The sequence below is a fragment of the Zootoca vivipara genome, chromosome 5 (assembly GCF_963506605.1).
Source record: "Zootoca vivipara chromosome 5, rZooViv1.1, whole genome shotgun sequence".
Taxonomy (NCBI): domain Eukaryota; kingdom Metazoa; phylum Chordata; class Lepidosauria; order Squamata; family Lacertidae; genus Zootoca; species Zootoca vivipara.
This window is the reverse complement of record NC_083280.1, coordinates 43,034,823-43,061,283: the sequence shown is the minus strand read 5'-3', so window position 1 is coordinate 43,061,283 and position 26,461 is coordinate 43,034,823. Positions and strand designations below refer to the sequence as shown.

Below are 26,461 nucleotides of genomic sequence, written 5' to 3'. Positions count from 1 at the left end.
ACTCACTGCAAGCTCCTCCAAGGCAAAGTCTGCTCTCAATATTTAAATTAAACTCCAACAAGCTGCATAAAAAAAGGAGGGGAAGAAACAATTCCCATACCTTGGGAGCAGCCCATTTTAGACTACTTTCATGACACTTCACAACCTTCATTAAACTAAAGCACCCCCTCCATGCCTTCTCACTTGCACCCCATGCATACTGGATTGGTAAAGCCCACTTTGGAGGAGGCCTACTCCCCAGGTGTCCTGAAAGCTGAAGGGACTTTTTATTTTGCCCCCTAACTCAAAAAGGGGGCAGAAGCATTGGTCTCCATTGCCTTGCTAGATCAGAACCAAGTCCTTCTGTTTCAACATCTTTTTTCCAATAGTACCCAGACAACTGCCTGTCATCTCTGGAAGCTCAAGATGATGATGACCATCCACTGTTAGACCCCAGCAACTGGTATTCAGGAGGTATACTGGCTAGATCATGGCTAAAAGCTGCTGATAGCTTTCCTCTTAAAAACCTTCTGAGCTAGTGGCCATCATTGCCATCTGTTCTTTTATCAAATCTGCAGCCAGACCTCCAAGGCAATCAGGTAGGTGTTTTCATGCTGGCTGGGACAAAGCTAAAACAACCTGACGGATAATTTCATGGCTTACTCATTCACTGCATAGTCAATTGATATGTAAAGGTAAAGGGTCCCCTGACCATTAGGTCTAGTCACGGACAACTCTGGGGTTGTGGCGCTCATCTCACATCATTAGCCGAGGAAGCCAGCGTACAGCTTCTGGGTCATGTGGTCAGCATGACTAAGCCGCTTCTGGTGAATCAGAGCAGCGCACGGAAACGCCGTTCACCTGCCGGAACAGTACCTATTTATCTACTTGCACTTTGATGTGCTTTCAAACTGCTAGGTTGGCAGGAGCTGGAACCGAGCAACGGGAGCTCACCCCATTGCAGGGATTCAATATGCAGCGCACATCAAATATCAGTTAATACATTACAGTTTCCGAATGTCTATTTCTTCACAGTAGGGGTCTACACTGCTCCTTTAATGCGTGGAACATTTACTTAGTAGTATCAGTAGCCTGGAAAGAGCAATGGCACTGGTATAGGGATATTCGATGGTGATGCCTCCATCCACAAGATAAGCCCAGAACACACTACGTTTTGGAGTGGAAACTATGTCACCAAAGTAAAAATGTCATCATTTGCTTTACCTCATCATCAACTTTAACAGCCTATCACAGTCCAAACTAAACAAACTTGTCTAATTTCCTTAATTTGCTGAATTGCATTCTGGTTAAAAGTATTGGTATGGTGCGTAAAAAAAAAGGCCTCTGAGCTGGAGAAATTTGCATGGAGATAACTAGTAGTATGCTAACTGCCAAAAGCTCTCTCAAAGACCTTGGGTTCCCCCCCCCCCCGTTATTTTCTTACAGTTGCATTAGAAAGGGACCAAGACCTGTTCTTATTTCTGTGCTGGCAATTTCATGTGGAATATACATGGAACAGAACAAAAGTAAAATGATGTGGTAGAATGGACCACTTCAGACTGCAGGGATCACTTTAAAAAAAAAGTTCCCTGTTGGTATTGGTGAGCAAGCAAAAAACCTAGCAAATGTACACAGATTATTCGAGCTAGAATCTCTCTCTCTCATGTGCAAGCTCTTTACATGCAGAAGTTCTTTGCATCGGAGGGGGATTTGTAAATGGCATCCCTTGTCCTTCAGACTGAAGTGCTACAGCCCATTCTGCCCTTTTATTTTGAGTCATACATATTTCAGGTCTTTGCAAATTAGGTGCTTTAAATTTCAAGACTAAGGCTTGGTTCAAAGATGCGCAAAAAGCACTTAGGAAAGTAAACGGCATCACATGGTCCAGCATCATACCAAAAGGTTCTTAATCCATGTGTTGACCTCATTCCATGCACCTTTTGCACTCTACAGCTTGGATGGAGGCCATACCATGGCATGCAAGCACTAGATCTGTAGGGAGCAGCATACAAGTTAAGGCCGCTTTAAATCGGACACCAGACTATGGGAAACCTTGCATGTATAAATGTTTTTCACTTGCCTACTGCCTTGTCTAAATCTGGTCTGGGTTTGCGGAGGTGTTATATGTTAGGACTGACAGCCGTGTGCTCTGACGAAAGCCACCTTGAAAGCATACTAGCTGGTAGGCACATCAAAGTTGAAAGTCACTGGCTCCATTTATTATGTGGTTTTCCAGATGGGTTGAGTCAAGATGCCTCACTATCCCAGAAACAAGGACATTACTTTATAAGTTCCACAAAAGAGGTGAGGAACTGAATCCAGCTGGCAGGCATGACCCTTATCTGAGCAAACTCACAGCAGGCCAGGTGGTCAACACAAGGCTCTAGACCAGGCATAGGCAACCTTGGCTCTCCAGATGTTTTGGAACTACAACTCCCATGATCCCTGACCACTGGCCCTGTTAGCTAGGGATCATGGGAGTTGAAGTCCCAAAACATCTGGAGAGCCAAGGTTGCCTATGCCTGCTCTAGACTCGGAGCAAAAACCCAGAAGGGAGTTTCTAGGAGTGGTATTTTTCCTTCCTGTGCCTTGAATGCTAATTTTTAGGAGCGAAAGATCTGGGCTCCAGCAAGGTCACACTGTGATCTCCAAATCACTGTTTCTGGTGGTCCTACAGAATCACACATTCCATGCAGTGGATTCTGTGGGCACAGGACCAGTTTATAAAAACAATACATTCAATGGCCTTTAAAAGCTCAAACCCCAGTGGATCACATTTACAGCTGTGTAAACCAAAGGCCACCAGTTCAGTAAGAGACTTGGAGCCAATTCAAATACTCTGAGGAATAGCACACAGCACAGTCCTCGGACTATATAACATCAGAACTCTGGTGAGGGGTTGCAAGTTTAAATTCTTCTCCCTTAAAACTCCCCATATTGAGAAACCTAGCACATCAATAAGAAAATTATTCTAATATCATTCCCTATTATATCCTATATTTCCAGATGGACCAAGTTTTTGAAGTTGGGAAGCAGTCAAAGATGCAGGGACATTCTGGGATTCTGAAGTGGCATAGTCCGGGAAGTCCATTGTGCTACATGCCTTTTCTTAATGTTTGAATTGGTTTTAAGTGCAACCCAAATTTACAGACTTCAAGGATCAAGTGCCAGCTACTGATGGTTCACACAATCCATTGTTGCAAGTTATGAAGTTATATGCTTGCCTTTTTAGATTGGTATATCTGCAATACCTAATCATCCTGGCTGGATGTTTACTACTGTCACTCATCTGCAACAATTATCACAAGGCAAATAGGATTGTGTGAATTTGCACTTGGCTTCCCTGGAGCACAAAGTAGCATAGCAGTTTCTTTAAGAACAGACTATGTTGGGAGTAGGGATGTTCCAGAAGACAACCTAGAATTGGATCCCAGAGAAAGGGTCATCTAATAGAGAACAGTATTATGTTATCAGGTGTTCTAATAAATGTGTAGTAATAATAAACTAATAAAACTAATAAATAATAATAATAATAATAATACTAGGGCTTGCCAATCGGAAGGTCAGCGGTTTGAATCCCCGCAATGGGGTGAGCTCCTGTTGCTCAGTCCCAGCTCCTGCCAACCTAGCAGTTCGAAAGCATGTCAAAGTGCAAGTTGATAAATAGGTACCACTCCGGCGGGAAGGTAAATGGCATTTCCATGCACTGCTCTGGTTTCACCAGAAGCAGCTTAGTCATGAGGCTGGCCACATGACCCGGAAAAACTGTCTGCGGACACATATTGGCTCCCTCAGCCAATAAAGCGAGATGAGCGCCGCAACCCCAGAGTCATCCGCAGCTGGACTTAAATGTCCGGGGTCCATTACCCTTTTACCTTTAATAATGGTTTAGCTGAAAGGGAGGGAGGTGTGGTGCTGGGTGAATTCATCTGGGGAAGGACAGTAGAGAGTAGAGGAAAAACCCACACAATGGCTAAGAGCTTCACCTGCTGGACTGTTTGCTGTGAGGGAGGAAAGAGTTTAGCATTGAGGGTTGTTCGGCATCAGCCAGGAAGAAGGTTAGTGTAGCCTACAGACTGTGATAAGTTTTGGGATTCTGAAGAGATTCCTACTGCAGCTTGGCCATAGGGCAAAGACGAGCAGTACCAGTAGCACTTGGAATATACTGCACCAGAGAAAGCTAACTGGCTTAAGATTGTTACATGAAGATGCAAGACAAGTGCTTAAAAAGGATTGTGTAACTGAGGAAGCAAAGTTGCTATCCAATGTTAAAAATGCCAAATGCATGACCTGAACTCTGCTTTCTGTACCAAGGCTCCGGCACACAGCTGGACTGTCACAGGCCATAAATCACAAAGAGTTAGAGCAACTCCCAAGTACTCTGAGCAGCTGAGCACTTAGCCCTTGATTAGAGACCAAACATATAGCTTTTCCTAGAATAACTGAATTAGGCAGACTAGTGCCAATGAGACAAAGAAAGTCACCCAACACAGCAGCATTCTGGCTCCTACAAGGGGGCAGTTTGTGGGTGCAATATCTGCCAGCTCCAGAGTTTTGAATAGCCTTTTGGGAAAAGGAAATGGGTTGCTCATGAACTTTAAAGCTTTAAATTACTTGGACCCTAAATATCTTCTAGTCTGGAGTGGAAAACATTTTTTGACCTGAGGGGCCAGTGATGCGTGCATGTAAAAGTGGACCACTCCACCCTTTCACAAGTATGCTCTCTTGCTTTCTGTACACAGTCCTAGGAGAAGCACACCTATACCTCCACCTCTTCAGCTGCTCCAGTGCAGATCAGCTGAGAAGATAGACAGACAAATTTCCTTGGCAGACCAGGTTAGGTTCCTGGGCGAGGGGTTAGCCACTTCTATTCTATTGTCCCATTTCATGGCTAGAATTAGGAAGCCTCAATACCCAGCTGCAACTAGAGAGGCTGCAGAGGAACCGGGGGGGGGGATTCAAATCAGTGACATCCCTCATGATGGTACAAGTTCATATTAGTTACTCCTAATGCCATTTCAGCAGGATGATGTCCTAGTGTGGTTAGCATGCACTACAAAGGGGTCTGACACTGGGATGGATGGCAGCAATGCTTCTGAATACCAGCCACTGGAAACCACAGGAGGGGAGAGCACTCTTGTGTTCAGGTCCTGCTTAGGGTTCCCCACAAACATCTGGTTAACCACTATGAGTACAGGATGCTAGAAAATGGGTCATTGGCCTGATCCAGCAGGCTTTGCTTATGTTGTTATGACACCCCTTACAGAGTGCAGGCATATTCCCCCCCCCACTATATCTGCAACACCAAACCCAAAACTAAATTCAATTCCTGGCATCCCTGTCTGAAATCCTGGACAGCTACTGCTAGTCAGAGCAGATAATACTGAGCAAGATAGACCAATGGTCTGGCTCGGTATAAGGCAGCTAAGTATGCTCTTCCTAACATCCAAAAACCTCTGTTTATTTGTTGTGCGTATAGAGTATTCTAGCCATTTACAGAGGGATAACTATGCTAGTCTGTTGCAACAAAAACGAAGAGTTGTGTATGACCTTACAGACTAACAAATTTTACTATGGCATAAGCTTTCATAGACCTTTTGTTATCTTTAACACAGTTTTGTGAATGGTCCCTGTGATTACTTTGTATACTGTACGTTTAAGCTTTAGCCCAGCTGTTACATTTTTGCATTTCATTTCACCCTGACTTCGCTGCTTTCTTCTTCCTCTCTTTATACTGACCTACAAACATAGAATAGCACTTCATGTATCTCAGTGCTTCCCAAACTTGGGTCTCCAGCTGTTTTTGAACTACAATTTCCATCATCCCTGACTACTACCGTGTTTCCCACATTTTAAGACACCGTCTTATATTAATTTTACTCAAGAAAATACGCCTATGGCTTATTTTCGGGGGGTGTCTTTTTTTAAAAAAAATATTACTGTAAGTACCCCTTCTTACCGCGGCCAGCATTGCTGCTGCTGGGTCCCGCTAGCTCAGGGCGCACAGCAAGGAGGACGCCTCTGACCAAAGTTTAAGGGGGGCGTGTCGGGAAGTTCCATTTGGCAGGGGGGAGTTGGAGGCACAATAGTCCTCCATAGCAGGGCCTTCGCGGTCCCTTCCAATTCCACAATTCTGTGAAACCGGAGGACATCATCGACAATGGTGGCATATGACAAAGGCGACGCTAAGCAAACCAAGCCGAGAACGGATGGCATAGGCAGAAAAGTCCCTCCTCCCCTCCTCCCCCGACGTTGCGGTGGACCTGCTGGCGGTGCTGAGCGGGGGGCCGAGGCCGTAGAGCATGGCTCACGCAGGTGGCTGGAGCGGGAGCGCAGGGGCTGCCGTGGGGCTGAGCTGCACCATGCAGGCATCGCTGCTGGCGTTGCTGCTGAGGCTGGCGCCGGTGGGGGACATGCCCGTGCCTGTGCCCGCAGCAGTGGCGAGGGTGAGGGTGCTGGCCGGCTCGGCGCGCTGCGCTTGGCTATTGCTGCGCCGCGCGGAGCACCGGATCAAGGATCCGGTCTGCAGAGTTAGCGCCCAGCAACGCCGCACGGAGCATCGCCTCCTCAATCCAGCACGGCGCTGCTGAGCGCTGACTCTGCAGACCGGATCCTCGATCTGGTGCTCTGTGCAGCGCTGATCAGTGCTGACCCGGCAGGCCGCCGGATCAAGTACGGTAAGCAGCCTGGAAGCTTCCCAGGGTGGTGGGAAAGAAAGAGGGAAAAGATGTCGGCGGGGAGAGAAAACGCGTGAGTCCTCTCCCTTTCTTTCCTGCTTAGCCAGCTTGTGGGCAGGCCGAAGCAATCGAGCCGACGTCTCTAATGACAGAACAGCTTCTGTTATTAGAGACGTTGGCTCGATTGCTTCGGCCTGCCCACAAGCTGGCTAAGCAGGAAAGAAAGGGAGAGGACTCACGCGTTTTCTCTCCCCGCCGACATCTTTGCCCTCTTTCTTTCCCCCCTCCCACCACCCTGGGAAGCAACATAGGCGAGGATCAATTGCTTTGGCCCAGGGGTTGCCATTTTACAGGAACAAACAACGTGAAAAGAAAACAGAAGCAACAAGCCCAGTCAGCAGTGCCTCCCTCCCTCCAACTCCCCCCCCCGCCAAATGGAACTTCTCGACACCCCCCCATAACTTTTGGCCAGAGGCGTCCTCGGCCCCGTTCCCACCTTCGCTGCTGGGCGCCGACCCTGCAGGTAGACCTATGTCTTATTTTCGGGGTATGTCTTATATTTTAAAAATCTTAAAAATCCTGCCATGGCTTACTTTATGACTACGGCTTAAAAAAGGGGAAACACGGTAGTTCTGGTAGCTGGGGATGGTGGGCATTGTAGTCCAAAAACAGCTGGAGACCCAAGTTTGGGAAACACTGGTGTATCTGATAAAGTGGACCCCAGTCCACAAAAGATTGTGCTATAATAAAAGTTGCACATCTTTTAAGGTGCCAGAAGGCTCAGATTGTGCTATAATAAACGTTGCACATATTTTAAGGTGCCAGAAGTCTCTTCCCTGGTGCTGTACTCTGTTGGAAACACCATGTTGCAAAGGGGTTATGAAGTTTACTTTCCAGCATGGAATTCTGGATGAGGTTGCACACCCTCTGAAGAAGCATGTTTATAGCCTGAGGGCACTCTTAGATCCATCATTGTTGTTAGAGGTGCAGGTGGTATCTGTGGTGCAGAGTGCCTTTCACCAGCTAGGTTGGCATCCCGGCTACAACCCCATCTAGATGTAAAGGAAGGCGAGAAGATGTTAAAAGGCCTTGGAGAACAACTAAGTCTGTCTGGTGGATCAGTGGCTACAAGCCATGATGGACAAGCTCTGCCTCCACAGTTGGTGGCAGCAATACAGAGGGGAGAGTGCTCCTGTGCTTGGGTCCTGCTTGCTGGTTTCCCACAGCATCTGATTGGCCACTGGGAGAACAGGATGTGGACTGGATGGGCCGTTGGCCGATCCTTCTTAGGGTATTGTAAAGACATTAACGTAGGTATCAGGTTGAGAGGGCATTTCACAACCGAAGGGACTCTGTTGAGAAGGTCCTCTTCTCTAGCAACTACTCTTTGTATGTCAGACTGACTGGGCACTCGGGCAAAGCAGTTTAGATCGTCATATGGCATGGATTGATAAATACAGAAGTATGTCTTCTGCCAGGTTCCAAAGTTCCAGTCAGTGTAAGGCTTTGCAGGTCAAAACGAACACTTTGAATTGGGCCTGGAAGCAAATGAGGAGCCAGTGAAGGTGAGAAAGGTTGTGTTTGGTATTGGACTTTATACTGAATTTGCTTGCATTTGTCTATGCTGTGCTTTAAATTTTGTTTTTAAAATCTATCTGCTTCATGGCACCTAAAGAACATAGTCTAAGGTGACCAGCAAATGCAAATAATAACTAAAATAATCAATATACTTAAAAGTGGTCTCATGATTGCAGCAGGGGTAGAATGGTAAGCAGGACTGGTGCAGATAAATGTTAGGAGAAATATAGACTTGTGTGGACTGCAATGCATTGGGGAGGGGGAATCTGCAGGCCTCCAGATATTGTTGAGCTAGAATTCTCATCACTCCTGGCTAGTGGCCATGCTGGCTGCCCACCAAGGGGAGTCTAAGAACACCTGAAGGACCACAGGCTCCCCAACCCTGCAATTCATGAAAGGGACTCTCGTAACTTATTAACATCTCAGTATCTTTAATAATAATAATAATAATAATAATAATAATAATAATAATAATACAATATAAGAAAGGAGACATGCCAACAAGGTGGCTGGGATAATTTTATCAAGCTTTAGGGGGGGGGGAGAGTTTTCTTTAACAAATATCAAAAGTAATGGATGGAAAGTAGAATGCAGTATCAAATGCAAAAGGATCAAAGTCAAAGTTTCCAAAACCACTAATTTGCTGCAAAGATCCTTCAACTATCATTCTGCAGAAGATCAACTGGGCCTGCAACTTTGGCCTGCCGTGTCTTTGATACACTGAAATCTGTTATCCCAGCATTGCTTCTGGCACTATAAATAGGTGCTTCTTGGCTCCCATTAAGTTTCCTGTACACTCAGAAGATACAACACACCGCAGTGTATAAGGCAACATTCCACCTAGAGTTCCAAAACACCAGTATGTGCTCCAACCCTGAGACTGGAGAGGTGAAGGAAGCACACACAAGTTAAAACTGCCTACCTACAGCTCACCATTTTATCCCTCTTCCCTTGTGTGTCTTGTCTTTTTAGTTTGTAAGTTTGATGGAAGGCCCTCTGTCTTTCTTTCACTGATGTATTCCGCTTTAGGAGACAACAGGACAGAAACACAGCAAATAAAAAAGAGACAAAGAAAGAACAGGTAGAAGGATTGTGGTCTCACATGCTGCTGTTTTAAGGATCAAAAGCTGGAGGAAAATATTCCCTAAAGTAATGTGCATTACTCCAGATTTTGTCCTACCATCAGTGCTGCCCATTTTGAAGTCTACACGATTTCTGAGGTTATGCATCCACATTTATATCAAGACTGATGCCTCAAAGCCTATAATGCAACAGTGTTAAGCCAGGAGAAAAAGGCAAAAATTTGGTCAATTGAAGAGACGGTTATCTATTTCACTAGCCCCACTAGGCTCAGTAGGTCTATCAGCCAAGTAAGTGTTTACAGGATTACAGCCTGCACACTTCAACCAACATTTAAGGCCAAGGCAGAATCCCAAAGTACTCCATTCTGGAACTCTAAATTCTTGGTGCAGAAAGGGTGGTCCTATTTATCATTTTAAAAGCCACAGAGAGAGAAAAAAAAACCAGGCATATTAGGTGACGTACTACAGCAAAACGGGATGCGGGTGGCGCTGTGGCTTAAACCACTGAGCCTAGGGCTTGCCGATCAGAAGGTCAGCAGTTTGAATCCCTGCGACGGGATGAGCTCCCATTGCTCGGTCCCAGCTCCTGCAAACCTAGCAGTTCGAAAGCACGGTCAAAGTGCAAGTAGATAAATAGATACCGCTACAGCGGGAAGGTAAACAGCGTTTCCGTGTGCTGCTCTGGTTCGCCAGAAGCGGCTTTGTCATGCTGGCCACATGACCTGGAAGCTGTACACCGGCTTCCTCGGCTAATAACGCGAGATGAGCGCCGCAACCCCTGAGTCGGTCATGACTGGACCTAATGGTCAGGAGTCCCTTTACCTTTACTACAGCAAAGCAGATGTGCCAGTGGTTCATGCTTCCAGTATAAAGCCTGAAGAGGGATCATACATCTCTCTCCCCATTCCACCCACGGTAAGACACATGAGATGAGCTGGTCTACCATTTGGGGCTCATGCCTCTTACCCATGGAATAAGCTGAGCAGCTTTCCTTTTAGAGGCTGGCAAGCACATCCATTACAGTATTTGCATTCCCAATGCTAGTCAATTGTATGTACATTATTGCCATTTCTAGATAACCTATTCTACATTCCAAACGAATTAACCCTTACATGAGCTGGCCCAAATACTCTCATGGAAAGGGAGATTTCAAAAAGCAAAATGGAGCATATATACCTCTATACAACTGGAAAGGCCTTGACAAAGAAGTAGAGGAAATAAAAGTGTGAGTTGTGGGCTTTTTAAATTATACTTGTCAGCTTGATCAGCAAAGTGCTCTGCAACCATGAGCCCCCGTGGGTTGGCAGTAGCACAGTGCTTTGGAGAGTGGATGGCATGCCTTAAATCTAGTGCCAAGGACCTGCAGAGTCTGGGCTAGGACTCTCTGCTGTGGAATTCTAAACCAAAATAAAGAAGCACAATGAAAAGCCACATTTCCATTAGATCAGTTTCCAAAAGCTACAGAATAGATCTGAATCAGTACTGAGCATGTTCAAGAGATGGTGTGACAGAGCTAAGAAGATGCAGCTTTGGGGAACTGATAATCCCTCACCTAATCACTAATGGTTTTGTTTTGCAACACTGTGCTTTGTTGAAGGAGATACTGGAATCGGCAGGTTTTCATGTGTGCAGATCCAGGCTGTGATGTTTAGCCCGCAGGCCCCAATCATACTACAACATAACCTGCTCAAAACAATAGTTTGAAATCCGGGTGCTATTACAATCTTGTAAAAAAGAAAAGAAAGGAAGCTCTTGTTGCCCAAATAAATTCCTACTGGAAAATCTATGGTGCTACTCAATAGCTAGAGAACCCTCCACTTTACATGACAACTGGATAGAACAACATGGAGAAGCAGCAATGCCTACTAGATCTCTTTCTACCACAGGAGACCCATAAGCAATCTGGAACTGACCACAGACAATAAGACAAAGATGATGGGCATAGTTTGTAATTGACAGGAGCTCTTCAAATGCTTGGATCTGAATAGTTGGGGGGGGGGATGAACCACTGCATAAGGTGACACAAAAACATAGTAATACAGACAGGAGTATTTCGTCACATGTATAGTATATGCTCAACTTGGGTATACACTCCTTGGTGTGTGGAGCCCCGCAAGGCGCAATCCTTTCCCCGATGCTTTTTCGTATCTTTATGCGCCCCCTTGCCCAGACTGTCTGGAGTTTTGGGCTGGGTTGTCATCAATATGCTGATGACACCCAGATCTATCTGTTGATGGACGGCCACCCTGCCTCGGCCCCGGACACACTGACCAAGTGCTTGGAAGCTGTGGCTGGATGGCTACATGGGAGCCGACTGAAGCTAAATCCTTTGAAGACAGAGGTCCTCTGGCTGGGTCAGGACGACTTGGGGGTGGGGGGCCAACTCCCATCTCTTGCAGGGGCTCAATTAGTGCCAGCGCCTTCTGTCAAGAGCTTGGGTGTAACCTTCGATGCCTCGCTTTCCATGGAGGCACAGGTTGCAGCCACAGCTAAGGTGGCATTTTTCCATCTCCGCCGTATCAAACAGTTGGTCCCTTACCTCTCTCACCCTGATCTGGCCACAGTGATCCATGCGACGGTCACCTCCAGGCTTGATTATTGTAACTCGCTCTATGGGGGGCTGCCCTTGAAGCTGACCCAGAAATTCCAGCGGGTGCAGAATGCCGCGGCGAGGCTCCTTACGGGGTACCGGCCACAGGATCACATTCATCCAGTGCTTCACCAGCTGCACTGGCTCCCGGTGGAATACAGGATCAGGTTTAAGGTGCTGGTTTTGACCTTTAAAGCCCTATGCGGCTTGGGACCCTCGTACCTACAGGACTGCCTCTCCTGGTATGCCCCACGGAGGACCTTACAGTCCACAAACAACAATATTCTGGAGATCCCGAGCCTTAAAGTGGCTAGATTGGGCTCAACTAGGGCCAGGGCCTTTTCAGTATTGGCCCCAACTTGGTGGAATGCTCTCTCACAGAAGACCAGGGCCCTGCGGGATTTGTCATCTTTCCGCAGGGCCTGCAAGACAGAGCTGTTCCACCTGGCCTTTGGGTTGGATTTAGTCTAACCCCTGTGTTTTCCTCCCTCATGGTTTGGATTTATGGACTACTTAAAATGAGGCTGTATTTTAAATTTTAATATTGTATTTTAATCTGTATTTTAATTAATTGTTTTCTTTTCTTTTATGTCTTACTGTAATTTTATTGGTGTTAGCCGCCCTGAGCACGGTTTTGACTGAGGAGGGCGGGGTATAAATAAAAATTTATTATTATTATTATATTTGATGGGTGAAATGGAAAATGTTCATGGGATTCCTGGGCAGGAAGGTGTTCTCTGACAATCCTTCGAAAACACAGGGCACATACCTAAAGTGTGATAGCACTGTTGTGCAAGTCATAGTTACATTTTAAATCTTTAGAGTGCTTTATGATTCTGCACTGTTCCAAGTGAGACACTAAACTCAAACACAGATCCCTGCGCATTCAAAACTTCCCAGCAACAAGAGATTATCCATTGTGGGGAGACTTCTTCAGCTCCTTCATTGATGCTTCCAGAAAAGGAGACTCCAAAGACATCTCCTCTGGCAGTATTAGCGTAAACATTTTACCAGCATTCTCCTCCAAATAAACTCAAACATATGCAGAAAAGATAGAAATGGCTTGTTTATATCAAAGAAATAAGGAGATTAATAAATTTGTTGTTGTCCTATTATTTGCTTTTCTCAGCCTGCTTAAATGATTCTTACTGACCTGTTTGTACTCCCTACTGGGCTCAGTGCAGATGAAGCACAATACTGTGCTTTACACTGCATGTGGCCAGTCTGTCATGGAGAGGTTGCTGCTTTCCAGCACTGCTTTAGTCATCCCATGTTCAGTATAACTACCCAGATGGGGAAACTTAAACCTTGGAGGACAGATGGTGCCCCTTGAGCAGCTCTTGACTGCAGCCTCTATTCATCAAATCTTCTAGAGAAGCTGCATCTCATCCCTTATCTAACTTTCCACAGTGAATACTGACATTGTCAACACACAACAGAGGCCAAAAGCTTTTTATGATTTGCTGTCAAATAACACCCCCCCATACCCTTCCCCAAGTCTGGATACAATATCCTTGTTAATCTGTTGAAGCAAAATGTAAAGTCTTGAGGCACCTTAAAGACTAACCAATTTACTATGGCACAAACTTTCATATAGACCAGAGTTTGGTCATACAAAAATGTATGCTGTCATAAATGTGGTTTAGTCTTTAAGGTGCCACAAGGTAGTCTGTCAAACCTTTAGCTGAGATTTTAACAAATCCTTCTCCCTGACTGTCGGTTTTATTAAGGACTGTTCTGAGGACTTGCAAGAAACCAAAGGGAGACACTAAACTGGAAATTCAAGTTCTGTAGAGGTGTCTACACTAACAGTGTTATGTGTCTGGTATGCAGGGCCTCTTTGAGGCAAGAGTCTGTAAAGAACTGGACATGTTCTAATTTCAGTATACAGTTCCAAGACACACTGAAGCAGCTGTCCCTGACCTGGTGCCCCCAATTGTTGCAGATGGACTACCTCTCCCCTTCTCCCTGACCATTGACTATGCTGGCTGGGGTTGAGGTCAGCAGTCCAAAACCTCTGGAGGGCACCAGGTTGTAGAAGGCTTCATTTAAGCCTAGTGCAGGTGAGAATTCTCTTTCATGGGCTCAACATATCCCCACCTCTTTACCCTGCTCTGAGTCAACCAGAAGCCTCTAGGCTAGGGTCTAGATTAGAATTAGCCAGTGTGTCTAATGATCCCAAGACAAATGTGCTCTCCACTAGGGAAGGAACACAGTAAATAAACTCATAAGGGTACAAGTCGCTGGCTCTTCCAAGTTGAAGACATTGTGTCCAATGCAAATTTTGCCCCCTGGACAAGGTTTGATAGAGCTACAGAGCATGTTTAGACTCAAGGATACTAAGAAGAATCACAGAATATGAAAATACTTCCCACATTTTCCCCCAGGAACTATTGTCCTATCCCAAGTCTGAATATTTGTTTGAAACTTAAGAAATGCATAAAACCTGGGAAGGCTTGGTTAAGAGAGCTTTCACGTTGACAGACTCCCAACTCCAGCACCGACCTACTGGATATGCAAAGGCCACTCCTCCACTACTCTGTCCAGCTCTAGCCTCGCTGAGCAGCCTGGAAACTGGAAAAACTTGCAACTGGTTTTCCAGGGGAAAGAGCTCTCAGCCAAACACAAGCTATTCTGGTTTACCGAAAGAAGCTGGAGCAAGACAGAAGGAAAAGGTCTGAGGCCAGGGGAGGCTGCTGCAGAGTGACAGCAGGAAAACAGCCTCCGGCAAAGGAAAATTAAAGGACCCCACCATGCACACTGCGACCCCTAGTGCTGCTTATCTCCAGGGACCTATTTCCCCCCCCCCAAAAAAAAAACATTTCCACAATTTCCTCCTAACACTCCGAGATTCTGCCATTCCCCTGTTTTGAAAACAGCAGACTTGGGAGTTGCAAACTCCACTAGAGGAGAATTCTGGTCTCGCTCCTGTCTCGTCCGCCTCCCTGGCCCACTGACCAAACATACACACACACCTTGAAGGAAACTTTATGATCTTTGCTGCTGCTCGTAAGCAAAGCCCACAGACCCAGGAAGCCCCCATCCCCAAATCTACCCTTCAGTTCCTTTCCCTTCCCACACCCACTCTTACTTAAGGGCCAGCTTGCAACTCTGTTCCGAGGAGAGTAGGGCCTAGTGTCACTGCCTGAAGACACGGGGGGGGGAGGAATCCAGAAGAAAGAAAAAAGCAGCCTGGAAACAACAAGACCCCCTCGCTGGGAGATCCACCCACCCACCCAAAATCCAAGCCGGAGTGTCTTCAATCCTTCTGCCTTTCCTACCCAGCACTGCTCCTTCCCGATTCTCACATGGCTCTGGGAGCGCAGACATGCTCGGATGGAGTAAGCCCTTCGCCGCGCCGCATCCATTCAAGAGCCGTGGCTGGGAAGAAGCCATTGAACCGCCCCCAGCCGCCGCCGCCGGCTCCTCCACCCCCCTGGACCTTTCCTAGGCACCCGGGACGGCCTCGCGGACCTCCCCCGAACTTGATCCGAGCGCGAGCGGCAAGCTCCGAGCCTTACCTGGGGAGAAGTGCCGGAGTGTCGCTGTTGAGGGCGAGGGGCGGGACGGTGGGGTGGGGGGGAGAAGTGGGAGAAGGCGGCAGGACGGGAACTCAGAACATCCCTGCTGCCCGAGGGTGCTTTACTCCCAGCCAGCCATGGGGAGAGGAGAGAGAAAGTTCAAAATGGAAAGGGGGGAAAAGAATAATTTAGAAAAAGGCCAGGAGCCGGGTTGCAACTGGACGAGGCGGGAGCGGAGCGCGGCGGCTGCCGAGAGGCCTAGCGGAGCGAGCGGCCGCCGAAAGAAACAGGAAGGCTTCGGTGAAAAGGAGGAAGCCCGTCCTTTGTCTGCCAGGTTTTCCCTGAACAATGGCTGCTCCTGCTGCTGTCTCAGGCCCTCTGTTGGGGCATGGAGGAGGCTCGGCTCTTGCACACACGCTCGCTCTCGCGTACACGCGCGCGCGCACACCTCCCTGTGCCTTTCAGAAAGAGGCCCAGAAGCTCCTCTCCGAGGAGGAGGAGGAGGAGGAGGAAGAGGAAGAGGAGGAGGAGGAGGACTTTCCTCCCCACTCCCACTCCTCTCTCCCCCGCTCCAGGGGCTGCTCTGATCGCATGAAAGAGGGAGGGATCTGCCATGCCTAGGCTGAGAAAAACAAAAGGGAGAGACAGACCCAGACAGAAAGAGGTAAATCCCAGGGAGGGAAGGGGACGCCAGGCAGCCGGAAAGACCAGAGGAGAGAAAGCTGCGGTGGGAGGTGATGCCACCCGCCCTGAAAGAAGAAGAAGAAGATGATGATGATGAAGAAGAAGAGGGGTGGGTGAAAAGCTCCCCACTCTAAGTAAAGCAGGCTGGGAAGTACCAGGTCTTCTCCCACCATGGAATAAACTCTCGGGCTCTACAACAAAAACAAAAAAGGCCAATTCCCTCCACTCCCATCTAAGCAGGATGGAGAGCTTCAAAGCGCTGTGTGCCTTATTCCAGGTCTTGCAAATATCCCTGGTAGGAAAGAAACTTCGCCACGTTGGGAGGTTTCACTCGTTTCCTCCATCTGTGCAAATCTAGTGCCCAAATCGCTTTAATTCAATGAAAGGGTTGGGGTTGCGTGCTGAAATAAATAGCTTGAAGTGCTTTTTCCTACTGGGTAGTTTGCTGCAAGAAAGTCTGTAATCGCAAGGACGCACCTAAGAAGCAAAAACCCTTTGCATTTAGTAGGAGTTACTTCCAAGTAAATTAAACATGCATAGAATCCAGCTGAAACTGATATTTTGTTACCCACAAACAACCACAAAAATAATTACTAACGAAACTGCATGTGAGGAGATGGGCATTTAACTACTCCAGCTCCTGCTAGCTCGTAGGGTTTGATTTAGAGTAGACTAAAAGCATAAATTTCTGTGATGCCAGATGCAAAATGTTTAAATCCCAGTGTAATGACTGTGCAGTCCAAAGCCTTCACTGCAATTTCCAGGATGTGGTGCATTTTTGTGATATGGGGTCTCTTCTAAATGTAGCCAAAAACAGTTATGCCTTCCCTTGCAGCAGGGCTGAATTTGTGTCAAGTTGCTATGAGCAATGGCTAAAACCAGTAGAACTAAACTTGTGCTGTGGCTCACCAAGGACAGCCATGGAGCCTGGGGCTCAGATTGTCAGTTTCCCCCATCCAACAGAGGAGCCAACAGCTTCACAGTTTGGTTGCTGGGATGGCAAAAGCCATTCCTTTTGCATCTTTGCATGTCGATAGAACAGAACCACTGTCAGGAGAAAAGGATGCAACCTTAGCCTGGGGCTCGGCCTTGAACATGTCATGTAACCATAAATAAGAGTACCTATACTGGTCGCCTGGTGAATAACTACAAATATTATGAGCACATTTAGAATTCAGTGGAAGGTTTCTAGCGCAGGATAGTGACCTGCAGGCACACCTGAGCCTTCGCATTTCTAATTTTAGAAACAGAGTGAATCTATAGCATTGGTCTTTATGTAAGATAGTATTGAACTAATGCAGGGGTAGGGAACCTGTGTCTTCCAGACATCACTGGACTACAACTCCCATAATCCCTGACCATCGGTTGTGATGGAGTCCCACAACAGCTGGAGAGCTACAAGTTCCTCGTCATTAGGTCTAATGCCACTGCGTCCCCTTCAGAGCTGCCCTGGGATATATGAACCTTGCAAGTACAGACAATATGTCTTTCAAACCCTAAATGTTACTAAGCAGGGAAGCATGAAGTCCAGTGCTAGCCAGAAACGTGGGTCAAAAGTGAGTTTTCAGCACCTGTTCTATGGGCAATATATGTTCTGTAGAATGTAACATCCCAAAATAAGGATACATGGCAGCTTTTGCAAATGAGAACTGATGGACAGAGCTGGAAAAAGACACATTATTGTTTTTAACTTCGAAACTAAACCCCAAAGTATGTATCATTTCATTTTAAAGGTAAAGGTAAAGGGACCCCTGACCATTAGGTCCAGTCGTGACCAACTCTGGGGTTGCGCGCTCATCTCGCATTATTGGCCGAGGGAGCCGGCGTATAGCTTCCAGGTCATGTGGCCAGCATGACAAAGCCGCTTCTGGCAAACCAGAGCAGCACACGGAAACGCCGTTTACCTTCCCGCTGTAGCGGTTCCTATTTATCTACTTGCATTTTGACGTGCTTTCGAACTGCTAGGTTGGCAGGAGCTGGGACCAAGCAACGGGAGCTCACCCTGTTGCAGGGATTCGAACTGCCGACCTTCTGATCAGCAAGCCCTAGGCTCAGTGGTTTAACCACAGCGCCACCTGGGTCCCATTATTGTTTTTAACTTTGAAACTAAACCCCAAAGTATGTATCATTTCATTTTAGAGCAAGCCTTTTTAGCAACTCAGATTGGCTGGTGTTGGTTGGTGTATTTAATTCTCCTGTAATGAAGAGTATTTTTGAGACATACACCATGTAAAAAACCCAGTAAGATTCAAGGCATAAAATTACAGTAGGTGCTTCCTTCAACTGAGCATTGGAAAATAATTGGGGGGGGGGAGGATATAGCTGGTTGTGCAAATGTGCACACATATACAGCTGCAGCTGTACAACTGTTCTAGCACAACAGACTTTTTTTAAGTAACAGGTTTCTAGGTTTCACTGTAATAGAACAAACCCTCAAAATATGGAATGCATGTCTTCCACTTAACTGATGGCTTGCTTTAGCAGCACAAGCCTAAATGTACTGGCAGCCTGAACCAGGATTGTCTTATTTTCATCAGATGCTAAAATCAGAAGTCAATAAATACAGCATTTTAAATGCCTGCTACTCATCAGAGCAAGTAAGAAAATAATGAAAGAATACTTCATTCTGCAGAACTATGGGTAACGTGCAATTGCAACTGGAGCTGAAAGGCTACACATCTGTTTTCTTTTTCATAAAAGGAGTCGGGGCTTGGATTATGTGCTGAAATACCAAATCTCTCTCTCTCTCTCTCTCTCACTCACACACACACACACACACACACACACTCTAGCTAAAGTGTTGTGTGTCAAACTGCCACTGGGACAAACCAAAGTTCTGCTGTCGGGAACTGCCTAGCAATAGGAATGGTTCTAATTACCAGACTCTAAGCTGCAGAATTCAGGGCACAAATTTCCTGAGAATCACAGTTGGTTCTAGTGAGGGTCTAGCAAGGAGATGTGAGCCTCCGCTACATAAAAACAAAGGATCAGTCTTATGTGGTTAGTACATCTAGCACAGTATCCCCTCTCTGACAAGAACCAGTTCCAGATGTACCAGAGGAAGCCTGAAACACTGCAATGAATCAGCATATACGGTAACTCCAACCTTTGCCATTCACTTTTCAGTTATTTCACTCGCCTAAGCTGGTAACACCCTCAGCAAGAGGCCCTTGTATTTATTTACAAAATCCTAAACAACTTCACCCGAACCCTTATATTCCATCTTAATCACTAACTAAAATAATCTGCAAGAACTAAAATAATCTGCAGGAATGTCGTAGATCATTCCCCAAGTTGGTGAGGCTCTGTGTTTAACTTTTTTATATGGTTTTCACTATGTGGTTTTACTCTTTTGTTGTTGTTGCAAACTGCTTTGATATTTATTATACTGCTATTTCATTTAAAAAATATTTCTATAAAGAAATAAGATGTCTGAACCATTTTAGTTAATGGCAATGGAAAGGATTATGTCTAGGAAGAAATTCTACACCTTTTGAAGTTAGTTAAATTATTGGCTATCATCATGATCTTATGGTAGCATGTTTCAAGGATCAACGATGCATGCTGTGGAAAAGAACTTAAAAAACACAAACTAGATTTTAGTTTTAATTTCACTGTGTTTCCCCTCCAGTTCTAGTGGAATGGTAAACATTAAAATGTTATGTGAACACTTTTGGGTGGTTCCAGACAACTGTAGTGAAGGTGTTTCACCCATTTGATCTCAAGAGAAGAGCAGACAGGGAAATGATCACGGTGAGCAAGCCAGTATTTAAAAAAACAGAGCTGCTACTACTACCGTACGTTCTCAGATCTATACTCAGTCTCCCAAGTGGATCACAGAGTTTCTAGCCTAATAAGCAAAGCCAGCAATAGACTTTCTCCCTTTGGCTGCTTCAGTGCCATAAAAAGCAGCATAGCCTAGGGTTCTAGCCCTAGGTGCAAGGGTCAGTTTCTGGCTCTGATTTAAAATGCTACCAAGCAGTCCTCTAATAAATTTGGGTTTTGCAAGGGACGGCAGACAAAACAGGATGAGTCACAGAATAGCACCTTCATGAGATACAGCTCCTTTCAGCAGAAGCACCATGGTGGATCTGTCATTTGATGTGCCCAGTTACTATGGCTGTAGTGATGGTGTCTGGGAAAGGACAGTGCTGCTATATGTTCACCACTGCAGCAAAGGGTTATGAGTCATTTCCAAAATTCAGGGTACCATACCATGTGATAAAACACTGAATGGTCACATGGAACCTGAAAGGCTGATTATTAAGCTATTTTCCCGATAACTCCAGAGTCTGGTTTTTAAAAATAATAATAATAACCCTTGTAAAATATAATTTTGTTGTTTTTTAAAAATCATTTTCCTCTCCTGGCATCAGGTGTCATCCTAACAATCCACGGTGGCAAGGAAACACTTCTTCAGGTCCCAAACTGCATGAGCTTGGGAAATGGAGCCACAGCATATCCTAATGCACACATATTTGTGAGGTTTTTAACCTGTGGCTCTTGCAAGTTCAAGGCTTCCTCGAAAGGGAGACCCAATCCCTTGCTGTAACAATCATATAAATCTGATATTTTGGAGGTACAGCAAAATAGCTTATTCCCCTTCCACCTCCTCTTCAAACCTGTATTTGTGCTACACTGTGAAGCATAGCAAAGCAACTCTAAGCACCAACACAGTTTAAAATCCTTTTCATAGAATTGTAGAGTTGGAAGGGACCCTGAGAATCATCTAGTCCAACCCCCTGCAATGCAGGGATCTCAACTAAGGGATTCAGAACACTCATTTATTTCATCTGTCATATTATGTTTTGCTAGAACCGGAAGGCACTGAAAGTAATGTGGGTGCCTCTAATGCTATTATAAGAACAAAAATACTGCCTACTATAACATTCTTGATTTCCTAAGTGCTTTACAGCCTTTATTGTATTTAACCTCACCACAATGCTGTGAGATAAAAGTTATCAGGATTCCTGTTCTACAGGTGTGGTGGGATTGGTGCTGGACATTTCTTTTTCAGAACTATATAAGTAATCTTTAGCAGCAGTTGAATATACATCAAGATCTTCCAGATCAAAGTACCAGATCTATTAATCCAGTGGAGTACACTTCTTTCAGGCATTCACACATTGTAGACTTCTGTCCCACCTGACATCTCAGATTCACACATCACACAACTGCACCACCATCAACACTGCAGTGATACAGAATGTCTATATACATACTGTATTATAATGGGCTTAGGAAATGAGACAAGCAAGCATCCCCACAAAGCTAGACAAGGCTAGAAGTTCTATGTTTCATGTTAGCTAGGCATGGAGAGCATGGGAATTATACCTGCCTCTTGGGGTGTATCAAAATCCAGAAACTGGAGGGCTAATTTTCCCACATGTATTTGGGGAGGGTGAAAACCACTAAGTCCTGTAGACTGGTAGGTGTGGGTGTCAGCAATATCATTTTTTTTAACAGCATCAGTCCATATCACAGGAACACATCCTCTAGTAGGACCATATCTTTAGCAACCTTTGAGTAGGCAGAAAGAAAAGATGCCCTGTGTGTGCATTTTATTCTCCCGTCTGATCACTTAGGGCATCCTTATGCTACCGGAGCCTTGCAGCACATCCTCACCTTCAGCGATCCCTCTTTGGAGCAGGTCCACAAAGATGCAGCAGCAGCTCCAGCTGGTTCTGGTTATGGTCAAGTTAATAATTAAAGAGGCATTGGATGGATGCTGAAGCAGGACTGGAATGCGGCTGGCGGAAGTCCTATTCAGTCTTCAGCGGGAGGTATTGTGTATTTTGTGTTCTCATTTTGTATTTTTATGTTGTGAACCACCCTGTGATCTTTGGACAAAGGGCACATACATATTTTAACAGGAAGAAGAAGAGGAAGAGGAAGAAGAATATTCCCCCCCACACACACCTTTTACACATGGGAGTCCAGCAGCACAGGAAACAACCCCCCCCCCTCAATTCCTGCAGTTCTCTCTTCAGTCTCTTTAGTCTTTTCATGTGCCACAGTTCACCAGACCCTTTTTACTGTACTCTGTGCAGCTAGCACTGGTGCTCTGGGAGATATAAATCACACAGACACAGCTTTACGGCCATTGATCCAACCACGTGGCAACGGATGCTGCTCTCCGACGAGGAGCATTTCCCCTTGTTAGAACTGAGAGACACAGCTGCTCAGAAACTTAAGTCCTTTTCACTGGGGCTTTGCCTAGATTGGAAAGCCAAGATGGTAAGAACGCCTTAGGGAATATGGAGGGTGCAGGTTGGGTGGGATTTCCAGATCCTATGTGTAGGACCCTGGGCTTGAAGGGACACTGGTTAACTCCAGAGAAAACACCAAAACAATTGCTCACCAACAAATCCTGGGGCTCTGTGTGTGTGATGGTGGGGAAGAGCCCTCATCTGAGAGGCAGGCTGTCTACTCCAGAACTTGTTGGCATGCTAAGTCATTGGGGGGGGGGCAGACCTCTGCACCTTGCAAAGGCCACAGCTGAGCAGGTGTTTCCTGTCACTTGTTTCAGGCAGTTAAGTGCTTCCTTCAGGGCCTGCTAAACAGAGTCCTTCATCTTCCCTCTCTAGCCCTAGTTCCACAAGCAAATAGTCCACTGTCATTTGATCTCATTTCTTTTGCTGCCGCTGATCAATGAGGTTTCCAAAGAGCTGCCCCCAGCAAGGCAGCTTCTATGCTACGTTCCCAGTACCCAGGAACACGTGGCTCCTTCTTGTAGCAGGGCCTCAAGCGGGGTTCACAGCTAAGGGCAGTTTTTGCTCCAGCTGGGTTCTATTAGGTTACAAAAACTTACCAGATTTTACATACAGATTCCTGGCATGACAATATTCTGAGCAACAGGACTACAAAGCTAGTTTTACCAACTTTTTCATTGCCCTGCAAGCAGCTTTAGCATATAGCAACCTGGAATAATTTGATCTCTTCTGTTATTTGTTGGTAGCACAATATAATCAAGAGACTGTGTCTGTCTAGAGATAAATAAATCATTGTTTTTGACCAAGGAAACTGAATGATGTGGCCTGTATAAAATCATGCAATATCAATTTGATTTACTTTTTTTTTTTTTTTTGCATAATCTACTTCTTTTCTGTCAGCCATAGGGAGGAACAAAGAGCTATGCCGGGTGCTAAATATGTTCTGCTTGTCCACTAAAATTCCTGTCTTCCTCCTCCTCTGGCTTCTGAGATTTCGTATGATGTGGACCATAGCTGTCAAGTTCTCCCTTTTTTTAAAAGGGAAATTCCCTTATGCTGAATAGGCTTCCTCGCGAGAAAAGGGAAAACTTGACAGCTATGATGTGGACAGGGCATTTTCAAGTCTTGTTTTTGCAGGCTTAAGGGCTAGAAACTTAAAAGAAGGTGACATCCTCAGGATGCTGAAGTTTCACCCCAACACCAATTCATGTGTTTGCATTATATGATAATAATGGAATGCACATTGTCCTGAATAAAATCTGGAAAACATGCCTTAATTTGTTTGATGGCCCTGCACTGCCCCTAGAAGATAACTAAAGAGAATCAGGTGTCTGAACCAGTCCTTGAGACAGAAGGGAAATTATTTAAAAGTTGCTCTGATTACAACTTTGAAAACATTTGGACACAGCTTGTAACTGTCACTGATTCCTGCACTAAGCTATTAGATCAGAAATTCGCAAACTGGACCATAAGCTCCATTTAGGTGATCCCAACAAAAGATTGTGAGCAGTCAATAATATTTTTTTTGTTGGCTCTGTGCCTGATTTGTTGTTGGGGTTTTTTTTCTGACAATCGAGATTGAGGTCATTTTGACCAGCGAAGGAATTATCAAACAAGCTAACAAGGACTTGGCCTATGACCCATTATTTTCATAATAGAACACTGGTACAGTTTACTAATTTATCCCTTTTTTAAAAAATGCCACTTATTGGGGCACTTCTCAGTGGCCTGGCCTAGAGCCTTAGGTTTTCACTGGGTGGTGCTGGTTTTGAACATGAAGCTGGCATTGAAGAAGAAGCGAGTGTTACTATGTGATTCTCTGAGATGAGTTTTCAAGTGTCTCTTTACAACCATACTGCTCCCTAAATTGACTTCCTGAGCCTGCATTGCTATAGTCACCCACTGCAGAGTAAGCCCCATTGAACCTTACTTCTGAGTAAACATGTGTACAATTTTTATTTATTATTTGTTAATTCATAAAATATATATGTACCACTTGATTGTAGAAAATATTTCTCTTGTGAGGGCTACTTGTATTAATTTTCAGCAGCTGGATTTGTTGCCCAGGCAACAAATACAGGTTGAGGAAAACTTCCACTTGGCCACTGACCAACGAAACTTCCACTGGTTCACTCTTACTTGGACATTTGAAGCACCTGTGTAGGTAAACTCAGCCCCAAAATAAAATAAAAATAATAAAAATAAGAATGAGATGCCCAATGTTAGCACGTCTGCCCTTGTGTCCTGTTCACATGATCTCTTCAGAAGAAAACTGAAGAAAAAGGAAGGAAAGAAAGAAAAAACCTTGCACAAAGTGCTAAAACCAAAGCGCCCAAAAGAAAATGCCAGTGAGGCACACAGTTTACCCCTCACAGACTTATGATTCCCACCAACCCTTAACAGGCTACAGTGCCCAAAATTATTTTGAGGGAAAGAAGGTGCTTTGAAAGTGCTTTAACTGTGTAGGGTGCACACAGCCTTGCCCTCTGGCTGCCCAGTGACATCAAGCCTCGTGGACAGGGTTGGTGGAATTGGAGAAATCACAATAACAAACAGCCATACGGCATGCAGAGTGAAGAAAAGGCTGGCTGGAACTGATGAAAGCTTGAGTCTAACAACATCTGGAGGCCACCAAGATAGGGAAGGCTGCTCTAGGAGATAGCTAGGAAGAGTGCTCTTGTGGTTCCCATGGGATTGGTGCCCTTTTAAGGGGGAGCAGCTATCCCTATAGGGAAGTAGTGATCACTCTAGTTTTGGGGTCTAGATTAGCTGGCAGGCCAATCTACTTGCTAACCGAGACCCTACAGAAAGATGTCTGGACCAGCAAAACCTTTTGCTGGGAACTACCACACACCTAGGGACTCAGGTGGCGCTGTGGGTTAAACCACTGAGCCTAGGGCTTGCTGATCAGAAGGTTGGCAGTTCGAATCCCTGTGACGCGGTGAGCTCCCGTTGCTTGGTCCCAGCTCCTGCCAACCTAGCAGTTCGAAAGCACGTCAAAGTGCAAGTAGATAAATAGGAACCGCTGCAGCGGGAAGGTAAACAGCGTTTCCATGTGCTGCTCTGGTTTGCCAGAAGCGGCTTTGTCATGCTGGCCACATGACCTGGAAGCTATACGCCGGCTCCCTCGGCCAATAATGCGAAATGAGTGCGCAACCCCAGAGTTGGTCACGACTGGACCTAATGGTCAGGGGTCCCTTTACCTTTACCTTTACCACACACCTAGCACTATGCGGCTCACAACTCTCATGCAGAGTCCCACTTAAGTGGCTTCTGGCAGACCAATAACTTCTGCATTACCCTAACCTTCTGGTTTCATGTTACATCTGCGCATGCCAATTCCATGCAGCAGTGATTTTCTTCCTGCTAGGGAAGGGACAGAAAGAGCACAGGCCAGCTGCTCCACAGCTCTTCAAACTACCCTGCTGTCAAACAGCAAGAGAGAAAGCCACAGACAGGCCCACTAATACTCTGGCACTTCTCACCTGTACGTGAGCTTTAGTGGCAAACAAAATGCCAAGGAGATAACTACGGTCCATCAGAGTCTCTTGTTAACAAGGGGCACACAAACAAGCCAGGAGAAAGGGCTGAGAAAGAGTGGGGGAGTGGCATGTTTGGAATAAATAGAAGGGGGAAATGCAACACAGTAATGCATCATTACCCCCTTCAGAACAAAAACTGCTCTTACTCACAAGCCACATACTGTAGCCTACAGCTGTCCCAATCCTGACCCCATGCAACTCTACAGACTCCAAAGCAAGGCACTTACCCCTTCCCACATGCTTTACAGGAGCTGAGTTGCTTAAATATACTCTTCCATCTCAAGCTTGTTATCTGGGGAGTTGTTTGTAACCCACAGCTTTGCACAACTCCTAGAAGTGGATCCTTCTTGGGCAGGGGGATTTTTGCAGCAAACAGCCAGCCAGTCGAGTTGACTCTCTTCAGCCATTTACAATTTATTGTGCTTCTCTAGGAAACTGTGGACTCCACCCACCACAGATAACAACCTTTATCTTATTTAAATTGTTGTGCTAGAAAGGAAAGGGTGACCATGCTGGACTTTCAGCTCGCTTCACATTCAAGATTCATCCTTTGAACATGTAAACTAATCAGTAACTGAAGCAATAATAGAATAACT

At 45.7% G+C, this 26,461-nt stretch overlaps 1 protein-coding gene across 3 annotated transcripts in view; it reads right to left on the bottom strand.

Moving 5' to 3' along the window:
- LDB1 (LIM domain binding 1) overlaps positions 1-26,461 on the bottom strand; it is a 64,675-nt gene that overhangs the window by 16,548 nt on the left and 21,666 nt on the right. Inside the window, exon 1 of one of the 3 annotated variants that reach the window (XM_035132624.2) lies at positions 15,428-24,494. The exons of the other annotated variants lie outside the window; for them this stretch is intronic. The gene's annotated coding sequence lies outside the window, so the exon portion shown is untranslated. Of the gene's footprint in view, positions 1-15,427; positions 24,495-26,461 lie in introns of those variants that run through there. 3 annotated transcript variants of the gene reach the window in all.